Raw genomic sequence first — 15,811 nt, forward strand, 5'->3', positions numbered from 1 at the left:
GCCCCTGGCTGGAAGCGGCTGCGGTGTAATGGAAGCCGGTCCCCAGCGCCGAACCGTGCTGCAGAGAGACACCGTACATAGGTCGCCAACTGGGACAAACAAACCCCCTCCCCCGTGCTCCGGGGTGCCCCCGTATCTTTCATTTGGCTGTCACTGCCCGGAAATGCAGGCTGCACCCACAGCCCTGGAGAAGGGGGGGCGGCTCCCTTCCTGGGCCGGGGTCGGGGAGGGGTTCTGACAATAGGCAGCGAGACCAGGATCCAGCCCCCCACAGCGTCCCTCTTGGGGGGAGGTGTCTCTGCCCTTCGGATCAGGCCCTCCCGCTTCAGTTTGAGGAAGAGACCAAGGCTGGCTCCATGACCCCCCTTTGGCCCTAGCTTTCATAGAACCATAGGGCTGGCAGGGGCCTGGCGAGGTCGTCTAGTCCAGTCCCCTGCACTCAGGGCAGGACCAAGTAATATCTAGACCACTCCTGACAGGCGTTTGTCTAAGCTGCTCTTAAACATCTCCAGTGATGGAGATTCCACAACCGCCTAAGGCCATTTATTCCAGTGATTAACCACCCTGACAGTCAGGAAGTTTCTCCTGATGTCCAACCTAAACCTCCCTGGCTGCAGTTTCAGCCCATTGCTTCGTGTCCTGTCCTCAGAGGCCAAGAAGAACTATTTTTCTCCCTCCTCCTTGTAACAACCTTTGATGTACTTGGAAGCTGTTATCACGTCCCCTCTCAGTCGGCTCTGCTCCAGGCTAAACAAACCCAGGTCTGTCAGTCTTGCCTCAGAGCTCGTGTTTTCTAGACCTTTCATCATGTTTGTTGCTCTTCTCTGGACTTTCTCCAGTTTGTCCACATCTTTCCTGAAATGTGGCGCCCAGAACTGGACACAAGACTCCTAACCAGCGCGGAGCAGAGCAGTAGAATTACTACTTGTGTCTTGCTTACAACACTCCTGCTAACACAGCCCAGAATCATGTTCGCGTTTTTTGCAGCAGCATCACACTGCTGACTCAGGTTTAGCTTGTGATCCACTCTGACCCCAGATCCCTTTCCGCAGTTCTCCTTCCTAGGCAGTCATTGCCCATTGTGTACGCGTGCAACCGACTGTTCCTTCCTAAGTGGAGCACTTCGCATTTGTCCTTATTGAATTTCATCCTATTTGCCTCAGACCAATTCTCCTGTTTGTCCAGATCATTCTGAATTATAATCCTATCCTGCAAAGCACTTGCAACCCCAGCCGGCTTGGTATCATCCGCAAAGTTAATAAAGTGTGCTCTCTATGCCATCATCTAAATCATTGCTGAAGATATTGAACAGAACCGGACCCAGAACCGATCCTGCAGAATCCCACTCGATCTGCCCTTCCAGCATGACTGTGAACCACTGAGCACTACTCTCTGGGAACGGTTTTCCAACCAGTTTTGCACCCTTGCCTTGCTCCCTGCCTCTCCCGCTGCCATCGCTCCTGGGCAGCTCTGGTGTGCGTGGGACGCCTTTGCCTTCCCCCAGGGAGGTGGAAGCAGCACGGGATCTGTGTGTGTCACCGGGGTGGAGGTGCGGATCATTCGCTGATCCCCCGTTTGTGGCATCAGCCGAGATTCGTTTCCGGGGCCCGGGCCCAGGCCTGGTGGTTCAAGCTGCCGCCAGGACCAGGAGTTGGAGCGAAATCGGTTTAGGTGCTGGTCTCTCTTACGGTTTATGGAGCAGGGAATGGTGCTGTCTGCACAGGCCCGGGCCTTTCCCCCTCTTCCTGGTTTCCCTCTCTCCTTCCTGGCTTTCCTCCCCTTTTCCTCCCCCCGCCCCGCCCTTGAAACTCACACTACTCCTGTCTGCTACTACACCAATTCCTCTGGCAATTCTTGCCTTGACAGATTTTCAAGCCCTTCTCTCCAGCAGAGGAAGCAGCTCTGGGGGGTAAATGGGGTGTCATTCGCTCTGCAGTCTAGTGAGCCCCTTTCCCTGGTGCTAGGTTCGCCTGATCTCTACCCTACCCTCGGGTATTTTTTTTTTTAAACACCAACTGTTGCCTTTATCTGACCAGACAGATTATTCAGGCAAGCCAGGCTGTTGACTTTCGATTGGGGGAGGTGTTTAACCTTTGATCTGAACGCTTATTTTCCTCGCAAAAGTCTATAGAAGCTGTAAATTACCCCTTGCAGATAAGGGCCAAATTAATAACGAAAGAGATGTTTGTCTAATTCCTGCCTGACTTTATGAAAAGCTTGTTTTCCTAATGCTGATTTGGGGGGGGTGGAGGCGGGGGGACGGAGAACCAAGTCTGAGCCATTCAGGCAGAACTAGTCTGTCACAGACTGTGGTGGAAGGGTTTGCCTCCACGCAAAGCCTGTATGGAACAAATTACACAGCTCCTGCCCCCAGCAAAGTCAGTGGCAAAACTCAGATGTTCAAGGCCTCCACTGAAAAACCACCTGCTTCTTTGTAACCCAACAGGAGCAAAGGAGATCACTCTGGGATGGGATTTGACCAGGAAGGCCAGCAGACAGGGCCCCGACTGTGAAATTCACAAGCTGTCTCTACTAGGCTGGTTTACACACAAACTTGCACTACATAAGAGAGCCAGACTGGGTCAGAGCAATGGTCCAGCTAGCCTAGGACCCTGTCTTCCATCAGTGGCCAATGCCAGGTGCTTCAGAGGGAATGAACAGAACAGGGAATCAGCAAGTGACCCATCCCCTGTCATCCACTCCCAGCTTCTGGCAAACAGAGGCTGTTTAGTAAAATCAGGGCAGACCCCTGTGTGAATGTTCTTAAATCAGTTTAGAAATGGTTTAGATCCTCTTAGTTTAAGATGATAATTTTCCAGCCCGGCTCAAGGGACCGAAGCAGGGTTAAACCCTTTTAAAGTGCATCTACCTTCCTGGTTCGTGTCAGTTTAGCTGGATCGATTGTTACGCTGATTTTCTAGGCAGGACCTCAGGGGTCCAGGGTGTCCTGGGGTCCAGAGTGAGTGAAACCAAGGAGATTAAACAGGAGTGTTAGGTGCGGAACCTAAATAAATTGCATCTTTAAAATGCTCCCAACTGAGACAAGGTGGGTGAGGTAATATCTTCTGTTGGCGAGAGAGAGACAAACTTTTGAGTTTACAAAGAGCTCTTCTTTGGGTCTTCTCATCAGCAGAAGTTGGCCCAATAAAAGACATTCCCTCTCTCCCCTGGTCTCTTTAATATGCTGGGGCTGACACAGCTGCATACCCCAACTGTGACAGTCAAGAGGTATTCGTTAATAGCCCAGGGGCATGATTCTAACCCCCTGTATCCATCCCGTGAGCCTTTGTCATGTTGCCTGCAGCGCCATCTCGCTCATCTTAAAGGCGCCGCCAAAAGTGTGGAGAGCGCGTGTTTTCTTGGCGGACGGAGCCGCGCTATCTTTCGGCGGACGGGAGCACGCTGTGATCTGCCGCCGACATACCCTGTCTCGCCTCATTTTTCGGCGGAGACTAGGACGCTGCGAGAATTCCGCTGGCAGGTCATTCAAAAGTTCCCCGCCAGCGGGGTTCAGTTTGACACCCCTGATCAAGATGACCCCGGCGCGCACCCTCACGAAAATTCCCAGGGTGCGCACCCTAATTAATGTGCTGCGCATGCCTATGGTCATCCGCAAGCTTTACTAGCACACGCCCACTTTTGGTGCCGAGGTCAGTGATAAAAAGGTTAAGAAGATTGGTCCCAAGACCGATCCCTGAGGAACTCCACTAGTCCCCTCCCTCCAGCCTGGCAGTTCACCTTTCAGCGTGACCCGTCGTAGTCTCCCCTTTAACCAGTTCCTTATCCACCTTCCAGTTTTCATATCCATCCCCAGCTTTTCCATGGAGTCTGAGATCGCTCCCATCACGGCTCCGTGCCTGGGCTGCATTACCTGGTTCCACTGTAAGTGGGGGTGGGGGCTCTCCAGGGGCTAGCAGCAGCCTGTGTGGTGCAGACGGGGGCCTCAGGGGAGCGTCAGCCCGGCAAACGGCCTGGTTCGTCCTTGCCCTGCACCTCGCGCAGCCAGCGACAGCAGGGCAAAGCGGCTGGGCAGCGCTGCACTAGTGTAAACGACTGGCACCCGCGCAGGCGTCCGATGAATTCGCCCCCGAGTCTCCCTCTCCCAGCCCGGCCCCGGTGCACAGCCAGGACAGGCCGTGGCTGGAGCCTGGCAACGAAGAGGAGATTTGGAAAGGGCAGGTTAGAAATGGGGCCGAGGGAAGCAGAGTCTCCTGCAGGGCCCCTGAGCTCCGAGCTGACTCTGCGAAGCAGCCCGCTGGCCCGGGCCAGTCCCAGGGCGTCCCAGCCTGAGGGAATCCCCTCCCCCAGGGCATTTCTAGGGCTCCCTCTGCAAACGCAGAGCTCCGGGCAGGTTCAAGAGAAGAAGGTGGCAGGAAGAGAGACAGCCCTGGGCCTGCAGGAGAGCCCCGTTGACAAGGCAGCCGGCAGCAGGGGGCGGGACCCAGGTCTTGATAGATGCCAGGATGGCTGATGAGTTCAGAGTCTGTGGGGCTATTAATCAGCGCGGAGTTGGACGAAGGTGTCTGGGGTCTGATTAGCTTCATTTCCCAGCCCAGGAAGGAGGGAGCCGGCTTCCCTATTCATCAAGTCCAGGAGTGACAGCACCTGGCCGCTCACTGCAACCGGGGATTGTAATAAGGGAAAGTAATCCTGGGCTGGGCTGGCCTCTCCCCCTGCCAGCCCCCGCCCCGTCACGCAGGGCACAGCCAGGACAGACCCCTCTGAAAGCAGCCGGAGGCAGCCCTGGCCTGGATTTCACGTGGTAGCGGCAGGTATCACGCCGGGCAGGTCTGGGATGGCTAAAAAGCCACATTGTGCATCATTGTCTGTGCAGCCCCAGGAGGGTGCAGGCCTCTTTAGAGGGGAAATGAGGAACTTGGGTGCTGCTGAGACTGAGAACACCGCGCTGGGGGAGGGGAGAGCCAGCCCCGATCGATGGGGGGCCGGGAGGATAGGTGCTGAGTCCCATACATGGGGTCACCCCACTGACAAGAGGTAACAGCTGTCAGGGCCTGGCAGCTCAGTTTCCCATGGGAGAAGAAATCAGTGGCATGGAGTCTGGATATTTTCTTAGCGCTGCCGGGTTATTTACACTATACGCACCAGTCCTGGGACAGAGATGATCGCAAAGAGCATGCAGGTCAATCCTCTCTTTCAGGGATCTCAGCCTAAACACCAACACCTGGTTCCCAGGGAGCAACAGCCCCAAGAACTGACTCTAGTTAGAGAGATTCAAGCAGAGATCAGACTCCCTTGATGCTTGCAACAGCACCCTCCCAACGAACGTGCATGACCACAAACTAACCCCCTGGCCGTGTTCTGCCGAAGCCTGGAGGCTGGTCCCCTCCTCTTCCTCCCCCAGGAAGAGAGCCCAGAGACACTGTGTGACCGCGCCACCTGGTGACTTCCATCATTAAAGATTCCTTGGGGTTCTTTATACTCCCCCATGGGGTTCCCTAATCAGTGCCACTGCCCCCATCATGTCTTCCCGGGGCAGGGATCCCTGGTGCCATCCCTTGCACCATCCCGAAAGTTAGGTGTCTTTCCAGGGAATTGGTTCGTTGACAAACCTCAGGGGTGGGGGGCAGGGAGCTAGGACTAGAATAGCGGGGAGGAGGGTGCGGGTCGGGATTAAGGGGCCCGGGCAGAGGTACGTGCTGGAAATTTGATTGAGTGCTCACTGCCCGTCTTGTTCTGCAAGGGAGCCAGGTTTGAGCTGCTGTCTTGAATGCCGGTGGCTGGGAAGCAGTGCTGTGACGCTGGGCGGGCCACCCAGGGGGCTCGCTATCCGGTGTGTGGCTACAGAGCTGCCCCCCGACCCGCTCTGCTGCAGGAGCCGCAGGCTGCAGCCTTTGCAAAGTCACCCCTGAAAGAAGTGCTGTAGCTGGGGTTCGGGTGTCTCCTGGGAGCGGCTGCCTCGCCTCCCCTGGTTCCTCCCCCAGCCCCCACCACCTCCCGCTGGGTCTGCTGCTATCGCTGGAGTGTGGGAAGCCCCAGCCGGCTGGTGGGGAAGGTAAATAAACTGCCAGGCCTGCAATGATTTGTGGCAAAATGAAGAGCTGAGAAGTAACCTGGGCTCGGCCGGGAGCCCATTACCCGGCCGCAGACGGTGTGAGAAATCGGCCGTTAATCAGCCCTGCCGTGCCCTGAGCCAGGCTGAGTCCAGCCTCCGCCAGGACAGGGCCAAGCTCATCTCCCAGGGCTGGGGTTCCCGCCTCTCACTGGCCTCCCCTCTGCTCTGGGCTGGGGGGTCAGGGCGAGCGGCCCCCCAGCTGCCTGCTGTTCTCAGCCCAGTTCCCAGCAGACGGGAGTCCAGAGCGCCCGCCCTCCCCGGTGAGCACCGCGCAGCTCCTCGCGGGCAGCCTCCTGCCCGTGCCCATGGCTGCGATGCTCGGCACCGTCGGCACCTGGCAATTCCTGCCAGCCGCCCCCTCACTCCTGGGGAACACTCCAGTGCGACGCCACAAAGGGGGCTCGGCCAGCTGAATATGCCAGGCGAGCAGCGAGCCAGGACTCCTGGGTTCCCTGCTGCCTTGTCTCTCTCCTCCCACCCCCCGTCTCTGTTTCACCTCAGTCTCAGCCGCCTCAGGCCATGGTCTTGCTACACGTCTGTTCAGCACCCGGGCCAGTGGGGCCTGAGCCCTCCCTGGGGCTTGGAGCAGCACCGGCAGGCTGCTGAGGGAGGGACTGGGTCCGTACAGCACCAAGCACCTGTGGGAGCTTTAGAAATAAAATCACGGAGGAAGGCTGGAAGGGGCCCTGGAGACCGGATCCCCGTTAGCCGCTGGTGCCAGTGAGTCCCTGCTGGCAAGGGGTGGTGGCAGGGTGCTCCGGCAGGTAGCAGCACGAGGCTAGAATTCATAGGGTACGTTCACACTGCAATAAAAAGACCCACAGCGCCAGTCCAGTCCCAGCCTGAACGTCCGCACGGCAGTGGTTAGCCCAGCCAGCTGATCCGGACCAGCTGTGCCCCTGCTTGCAGTGTAGACGTACACAGACGGGCTCACCAGATCATCCAGTCTGACCCCCTGCCCGCACCCAGCCCCGGAAGGAGACCCACAGGAGACTAGCCCCTGATGTGCAGTTGGCAGGGAGAGGAAGGACCGAGGGGCACCAGTGCCCGAGGCCCCAGCGATGGCAGAGCACGGACTGAGTGAGAGGCCCCCAGCTGACCCTGGCAAGTGACCCGCGCCCACACGCTGCAGAGGAAGGAGAGAAACCCCCAAGTCCCTGCCAGTCTGAGCTGGGGAAAATCCCTTCCCCACCCCACTTACGGCGATCAGCCAGAGCCTGGGCGTGTGAGCCAGAACCTGCCAGCCAAGCACCCCAGACAGAGACTGCTCGGGGCAGCTCCAAGCCCCGGCCCTCCCCATCCATCTGCCATCTCCAGCCGTGGCCATCCCGCTGCTTCGGAGGCAGGAGATTAAAAAAACTTCCCAGAATACACTAGGGAACATTCCTTCCTGGCCCCTATGGGTGGCCATCTTGAAACCCTGAAGCATGAGCTTTAGGATCATAAGAAACAAGCCAGAGCTGCTGAGCCCCATTCCCTCCATCACAAACCAGCCCATCATACAACTGCCCTCAGGCCCATGGCCAGGTCTCTCTCCCTTAGAACAAATGACAGGGTTTGCCCCCTGCACCTCTGAAGGGGAAGCTGCTCCGGGCCCTGCCCCCTCTGACGGTTGGAGACTTTCTAGTTTCCAGCCTGAGCTGATTCATGGGCAGTTTATCCCCGTTTGTTCTGTGCCAAGATTGTCCTTTAGCGGCCGTAGCTCTGCCCCTGCCCGGCTGTGCGCCCCTGCCCGGCTGTGCGCCCCGGGTGTATTTAGCCAGGTCGAAGGAGGGATGGGATGGAAGAGAGGAGTCGCTTTTGCAGGCGTTGCGGGGGCTTGTTTGGGGAACGTCAGCAGCGGGCACTGGAGGCGGGGGCCAGGGGCCGGGCGGCGGTGGGGGCCGACAGCTCCATCGCCAAGGAGAGACGAGGGGCCAGGCTGCGGGGGCCTGGCCAGTGAGGACAAGCAGCCGACGGCTGACGTGAAGAGAGCCGGGAGGGATGCAGGGAGGGTGGCACAGGCCCACGACGGGGCCAGGAGAACGATCGTTGCTTCTACGGCTCCGGGGGTGCAGCTGGTGCAGGGGGTGGCGCTGGGGCTGGAGAGATTTAAAGGACTATCTCCGGGACGTGCGACCTGCTGGCTTTCAGGTCCGGCAGCCCCCCCGGCCCTATCCCAGCCTACAAGGCCTAGGGGCCGACGAAATCCACGGGAGGGGCCCGACGTCCCATGCTGCACACGGCGCTGACGAGACCCGAGGGTGACCAGACGGCAAGTGTGATAAATGGTGGCGGGGGCGAGGGGTAACAGGCGCCTATATAAGACAAAGCCCCAAATATTGGGACCGTCCCTATAAAACCGGGACATCTGGTCACACGCACACACACACACACACACACACACACACACCCTCCGCCCCAGCCTCCTGTGCCAGGGGTTTGCCCACACTCTGGGCACCCCCCCCCCCCCGGTGTGTCATTGCCATCACCTCGTAACTAGCATGATACGGCACGGGGGGGACCATCAGCCTGTCAGATTCTGTACTGGCCAAGTGTCCCTGCCCCTCGAGGGGTCTAGAGAGGTCCCCCACCGCAGGGCCCTGTCGGCTGCCCCTGGTCCCGACCAGCGCGATAGTAGCTCTGTGGGGCGGGGGGACAGGGCAGCAGGCCATGGCAGGGAGTGGGGTGGGGATGCGGGTGCAGGGGGGGAATGTAGGCCGGGTTTAATGGGCTCTTCCCGGAGTCGGCTCCCGGCCGGCATTCAGGGCCATCGCTTAAATCAGCCGCTTCTCCCAGGACCTTGGGCGCTAATTAATGTCAGCTCATTAGCGAGATAACAGCCGTTTATTACCCGGCCTCTCGGGCTGCTGATTAACCCCTTCCCCAATGCGGGGGGAATGTGGGGGGGCGCCCACCTCATGGCAGTTGGTTCCAGGCCCATGGAGCGCCCCCAGGCCGGGCTGGCAGTAGCGTGGGGGGCACTGCTGGGGGGGAACAGGGGCTGACTTGGGGTACACAAGGGAATTAGCTGCAGCAGAGGGTGTCAGGATTTTGACCCGGCTCCCCAGGTTATCCCCCGCTTTGGTGCCCCAGGAGCTGATGGGTTGGTGGGGGGAGGGATGTCTGTGGGAGCTAAGGTGGGGGGGGAATGGGGTACTGCCGGGATTGCTCCTGTTCTGGGTGTGACCCATCCGTGCCTAGGGCGACCCACCTGACAATGCCAGGGTCAGGGCAGGCTGTAAAGGGAGAGCAGATGCACCCAGCGCTGGTGGGTGGCACTGAAGTCAGGCTTCCCAACCAGCCACAAACGGTGCTTCTGATTCCCCACGCGGATTAGCAGGGAGCTGACACAAAAATGCACACAGCCCCTTCGCTGCACTTCAGCCTCTGGCTCCCACCCAGCCACTAGGGCCAGTGAAGAGAGAAGTTATTACAACTCTACCAAAACGTTCTCCTGCCCCCACAGGGTCTGACCCGTCACCAGATCAACAGAAGTGTGGAGCTTACCCGAAACACCAGGCTGCCAGCCAGTCCTTCAGTAGCTAAACGGAAGGTTTATTGTAAAAGGAAAGAAACAAAGGAGGTGAGAGGAGTTACATGATTAGAGCAATCAGCTACATACAAACCAGCTGAAAGTCCAGGCATAGCCGGTTCCCAGCAGAACGTGGAGGTTGCAGGCTTGTACGGTCCCTTTGGTGCACATCTGGTACCTGCCTGGGTCTCAGGCCTTTGTTTCACAGCTTCAGGTGTGTAGCGGAGTCGGCCCAGATGTAGGAAGCAGGAATGAGGACATGGCAACGGGCTGGCGGAGCAGCTGCCTTTCACGGCCCTTTGCCGTCAGGCTCGTGGACATGAATTCACAGACACGACAAGCTGGAGTCCAGGGTCACCGGGGCAAGTCCTGGTGACCCATGAGGGGCAGCCCCTGGCTTGAGGCTCACTGTATGGTCAGAGTGCCCTTAATGGGCTTAATGCTGCTGCCGCCCTGTCTGGAGTGTGGCCCCGCTGGAACGCAGCTATGCCATCCGTAGCTCTGACAGTCAGCACCACGGGGACGCACACATGCACCATATCACCCTTCTCTGGTCTAGTCTCGCACCATTAGCAACCTACAACCTCGCCCGCGGTGCCTGCCCTGCCCAGTCCCGCAGCAGCCACTGGCATTTCGAAATCTTGATGTTCGATACCATCGTCAACAGCCCCCTAGGCCAGGCAGCGCCACGCTGGGAAGGGATCACTGCAGGGCCAGGCCGGCGCGGTGCTGAGCTCCCCCTGGAGCCGGGGGTGGGGGGGAGCTGGGGGTCGGGCCCCCCGTCTCCGTTCAAATGTTACTAAAGTTGCTCCGCCTGGGTGGGCACGTAGCAAGGCGTCTATGGGGACACGGGCACCCACGGTGCTGACATCAGCCCCTCTGAGCCTGGCACCCCGGCAGCATTGGCACGGCACCAGCATCATCCCCCCAGCCCGGGGAGAGCTAGGCCGGGGCTGCAGACACCCGTGCGGGTTGGGGCCGTGGGCCACGGGCAGGGTGGAAGGGCGCCATGGCGGGGGGCGGAGGGAAGGAGGAGGGACGAAGCCCCCCGTGGAAGAAGCGAGCCCCTGAACCGACCGTCCCCTTCGTGGCAGCGCTCTGGGCCTGGCTCTGAGGAAATAAGCAAAGCCGGGGCACGCGCCCTGGGCCGGCAGCGCTGAGCAAAGCCTCTAAGTCTAATGAGCTCGTTAGATCCATCACTCCTCCGGCGGCTCCCGAGCCATGCACGCAGCGGCCGGTTAATCAGGCTGAGGGCTTCAGCTCATTAAGCTGACACCTTCGTTCCAAGAGGGAGGCGAGGGCTGCCCGGGCGCGTCTTATTTATGGACTTCTTCCTGGGGAATATATTAAACAAATGACATCTCTGGGCCGGCGCCGGGGGCTGGGCTAGGGTGGGCGGCTGGCTTGGCGCTGCGCCCGGCAGACCCCCACCCTGCACCGGGAGGGGCTGAGCCGTACCCCCAAGCCTGCTGCCAGGCCCCCCGGGGGCCGTGAGCCCGACCCCCAGTGCAGGAGCCGTGCCTGTGACCACGTCCTCCATCCTGCGCCCTCCTGCTCCAGGCTCCTGCACCCAGGTTCTGCTGCCCGGGTGGGCCTGGGTGGGTCCCTCGTCCCCAGCCAGCCACTGATGTCCTCACTGCGTGTGGGGCAGGGCTGCAGAGCCGGGCGGCCCGGAGCCTGAACTGGTGTGAGCTAGCTCCACGGGCCCCGGAAGCTGGCTGCAGGATGGAGCGCAAGCCGAGACTCCTAGACCCACAGGGTCCCTGCCAGGATGCAGGATCTGACCCCGCCAAGACGGGGGGCTTCCCAGGCTCCTTTGAAACCCTCCAGGCAAGGAGCGTCCACGACCTCCTGGGGCGTCTGTGCCCTTGGCCGCCTCTTCTGAGGAAAGTTTTCCTGGGATTTTCGCTCAGTCGGCTGCTGCAGTGGGAACCCACGGCCTCTTGTCCTGCCCTCCGGGGCGAGAGAGAACAACTGTCCGCCATCTTTCTTACGGCCGCCTGGCAGGTGTGTGCAGGCCGCTGCCATGTCCCCCTCACATGCCCAGCTCCGTCCCCGTGTGCTCGGCTGGCTTGCACATTTCCATCCCTTTGATCATCTCTGTCCCTCGCCTCTGGATCCGTTCCAATTTCTCTCCATCCTTTCTATGCACTGGTGACCAAAACGGGCCGCAGTTCTCCCGCTGGGGCGTGGAGCCGTCTGCCACTGCCAGGACTTGCAGGCTCTGCCTCTCTGAATGCACCCCAAAATTGCATTTCCTTTTTTTTGCAACAGCATCGCATTGCCGCCTGCTGGTGCGGGGGTGACAGCTCCCACATCCTGCTCCGCTGGGCTGCTGCCGAGCCAGGTATCCCCCGGCCTGCCTGTGGTTTTGTTTGCCTGGGTGGAGCCCCTCACGTCTGTCTTTGCTGAATTTCATTTTGTTGTCTAGAGCCCAGGGCTCCAATCTAGCAGGAGGCTGCTGAATTTGAGCACTGCCCTCCAAAGTGTTTGCACGTATACACACACACACGTGCACGCACACACACACACGCACACTCACACACTCACACCGTAGCTGTGGCCGGGAGCTCGCAGAAGAGGCAGTGTCTCCAATGCCCTCCAGCGAGAGCTCAGCCCAAGTCACGGCTGCTCTCAGGAGGCAGCTTTGCTGGACAGATCCCGCTGGATGAGACGGGCAGAGACACACCAGCCAGTTCAACGCCCAGGAGCCAGGGCAGGGCTGGCACCTCCTGTCCATTCTCCAGGGCCTGGCCCAGTCAGCGGGAGGCTGCCTGACGCAGGGCTGGCTTGGGGCACTTGGTTCACACCGGCAGAGAGATGGGGCCGTGCCTGCAGGCTGGCGGAGAACAGGTGCGCTTAGCCACGGCCCTGGCCAGCGAGAGCCCTGGGCAGGGGGCAGCCCCTGGCCAGGCGGGGGCGTTTGTCTGGCAGTGGCCCCAGCCAGCGTGGCGGCGGGAAAGGCTGGGAGCCCCAGCTCTAGCCCTGGCGTGGTGGGGCAGGGGAGTAACCCCACCGCAGACGTGGCCGCACGGGTCCCTGCCCAGAGCCCGGTTTCCCATGGAGAGGAAACGGCTCCGTTGTCCCATGGCGGCTTCTCTCCTGCGGTGCCCGGGGCAGGCCGCACGGCTGCGCCACCCCCGGGGAAGGTGCCAGCCGGGGCAGAGGAGGGTGGCTGATCATTCAGGAGCTCTGCCCTTCGGGTGCCGGCGCAGGTGGAGCTGGGCCGGGCGTGGCGTCTCGGGGGCAGGCGGCGCGGCGTGTGGATCTCTGAACCTGCGCTTGTCTGTCGCTGCGGCTGGCGCCGCGGGCCCAGCCACGTGGCTTGCACTGTGCCACGCCCGCTGCACGCGGCAAACCCGGCATTCCTCCGGAGACGTCGTGTCACCTGCCGTACAGCCCCCGCCGGGAGCAGGCCCCAGAGCGCAGGGCAATGCACAGACGCACGGACATCCCAGGATCGCCAGCCATGACGGGGTTGAAAAGCACACGGTTGGCTTAAAAGTCATAGGAATTTGTCCACTAATAAATGCCGGGGCCTTTTTCTCTGCCGTCTGGCTTTGAGACACGGGGCGCAGTCAGGTCACACCCTCCAGCTTTTTCCTGCCACCCAGGGGATGGAAAATTCCTCTTTGTTCCAAATGAGAGCCGAGATGCGCCTCCCCATCACGGGACTCCAGCAGCTGGGGCTTTAGGACAAACGCCAAGTCTCACCAGCCCGGCGATCAAATCTCGCAAGTCAGTAACTCCATGACGCCCACCCCACCAAGGGCCTGGTCTGATTTGCCAGGGGAGCCTCCTGCCCCAGCCCTGCAGAAGCCGGCGTGTTTTCCCAAACCATCCGAAATGCCCCTCACCAACGCTGGGAGGCCTGGCCGTGGGCTGGGGCAAGTCCTGAAAGCAGCTGTTCTCTGCTGGTCTCCGGCATGTCCCCCGCAGAACACGAGACTGGCCCAGAGACCCACCGGCCAGCTGCTTCAGGCCCTACGACACCCTGTGCTGGAAACGTGACTGTGGCCGCGTGAGTCCAGCTGAGCTGCTCTTATTGCCCTGCAGCGTTCCACCCCAGAGCTGGCTGCATTTCAGCAGCCTTGGCCGCGCCTTGGGGAGGTGGCAGGATGAAAGGTGGCCCCTAGACAAACAGAGAAATCGGTCATTCATCATCATGGTTATTTTTATGTATTGACACGTTATAAATTCGCCCCCCTCCTGGCAAACAAACGCACCCCCCCCACGTTACAAGAACCCGGCCTGCCTCGCCCCACTCACTTAGCGGCAGTCCTTCAAGTGCCTGTTTATTTAAGGACTGGCCCCCCCTTTCGCTGGGGGCAGGGTGACTCCCCGGAGGTTAGTGAGGCATTAGAAATAATTTAATTTACCGCTCGTCAGGCGCCTTGATGAGCTGAAAGGGGCCTTGTCAGGCGGCGAATCCATCTTCCTCCAGCCTTACATCACATTTCATTCACTAATTAGAAACTCTTGCCCCCAGTGCGTCCGAGCCCCCCCCTCCCCAGCCGCCCCCTCTCCCCACCCGCCCCATTATGAAAATAAATCGTTGCATTAGCTGCATTGTCGGAGCTGCCGGGTCTCTGACGCCCTGAGTTATTAGAGCAGGAGGGAGGGCGTTTGATTAAGATGAATGATTTATTAAGGAAAAGGGCTCTGATTAGATTTTACCGCCCCCCCCCCCCAACTCTGCAGTCCATCGGCCAGCCCCCACCCCAACCCCCCGGAGTTGTCTGTGGGAAGGTCACCATGAAATCGCTGCACGTTCCTCAGCAAACCTCCCGCTGAGCCGGTCGCAAATCACTTGGGATTTGCACCCGAAGCCCCTGGGCCCTGCCTCACGGTGGCTTCCCCAGGTGACAGTCCAGTTAGCGGCTTAGAGGGGTCCTACAGTAACGGGGGGCGTTCTAGTGCGGCCCACTGGGCCGTGTGTGTTATGCGTCTCTCCCCAGTGAGTGGTCCAGATAAGGAGGTAACAGCCTAGCACTGCTGCCAGCTAGTGGAGTCACTCCGATAGTGGCGGGAGTAGGACCCTGTGTGTCCAGGAGCCCCGGGCCACTGCTGCTGGGCGGTGCCCGCCTGGCCAGCGGGTCCCGGTGTGCCCAGCTCCTCCCCGCTCAGAGCAGCTCGCACGCTGCATCGCACGGCCGCGCCAAGCCACGTGCAGGCTCCCGTGACCGGGCCGTGGCAGAGGAGGGGGCGGGGGCAGATCCTGCAGTGGGGAGTGGGGATCCTGGGGGTGGGGGGGGGGCTGGCCTGGGTCAGGGCTGGGACCGTGCGGCGGGCGGGCACCACAAGGGGAGATGCTGTGAGAGGGGGATGGGGATGCGGGTGAACCAGCCCTGGCCGCAGCTTCTCCAGCTGCAAAGGGACGCCCCAGGGACGGGGAGCGCCCGTGCCCGGAGCAGGGCGGGGCGGGGGGGGGGCAGCGCCCTTTGTGGAGGGCCAGGGGCGGCTGAGAGGCGAGCGGGGTGCCGCTGGCGTGTGTCTGGGGGCTGGCGAGTCCGGGGGGAGCAGGACCTCCTTGCCCAGCCCACCACCCATAGCAGGGAGGGGCGGCTCTGCAGGGACCCGTCTCTCCTTTTGGGTTCCCCTGTGCTGCACCTTGGCGTCCTGCCCCCCCCGCACGCCGACACGCCGAGGGAGCCGGCGCCGGTGGGAGGAGAGCGGCCACGTGGGAAGGAAATCTGGGGCTGGTCTCTCAAGCAGTGCAAGTCACTGGCCAGCGCACAGGCCCTGGCCACAGGATTCGCCTTCAGTGCCTGTCCTAAGCGGCTGCACGGCGTGGCTGTGAAAAGCGCTGTTGTGCTCTGCCCCAGAAGTGGCTGCATCCCAGGAGCGGGAGGGAGTGATTCCTGTGTCTAGCGCTCTGGGACAGAGGGGTTCGGGAAGCAGGCTGAGGCCAGGGGGACAGGCTGGGCCCCCACACTCCCACCTGTGCTGCAGAGAGAGCCCTGCACAGCTGGTCTAGCCGGGCCTGTGCCAGCTGCACCCCTGAACCGGAGCAAAGACCCCTCCTGGGCATGGGGTGGGGAGCTGGAGCTCGCCGGGGGGGGACGAGCTGCACCCCAGGGCATCCGCTTTGAGTGGCATCTCTGGGCTGTGCGGTACAATACGCGTGCAACACTGCCCCCTGCAGGATGAAATCAGGGCTGCTCAACTTTACGTCAGAGCCCCTGTACTGCTGGCAGCTGATGGGGATCCTCTTGTAGCTCCAG

This window comes from Emydura macquarii, unplaced genomic scaffold, assembly GCF_026122565.2.
Source record: "Emydura macquarii macquarii isolate MOO-44397 ecotype Brisbane River unplaced genomic scaffold, CSIRO-AGI_Emac_v2 contig_2988, whole genome shotgun sequence".
Classification (NCBI taxonomy): domain Eukaryota; kingdom Metazoa; phylum Chordata; order Testudines; family Chelidae; genus Emydura; species Emydura macquarii.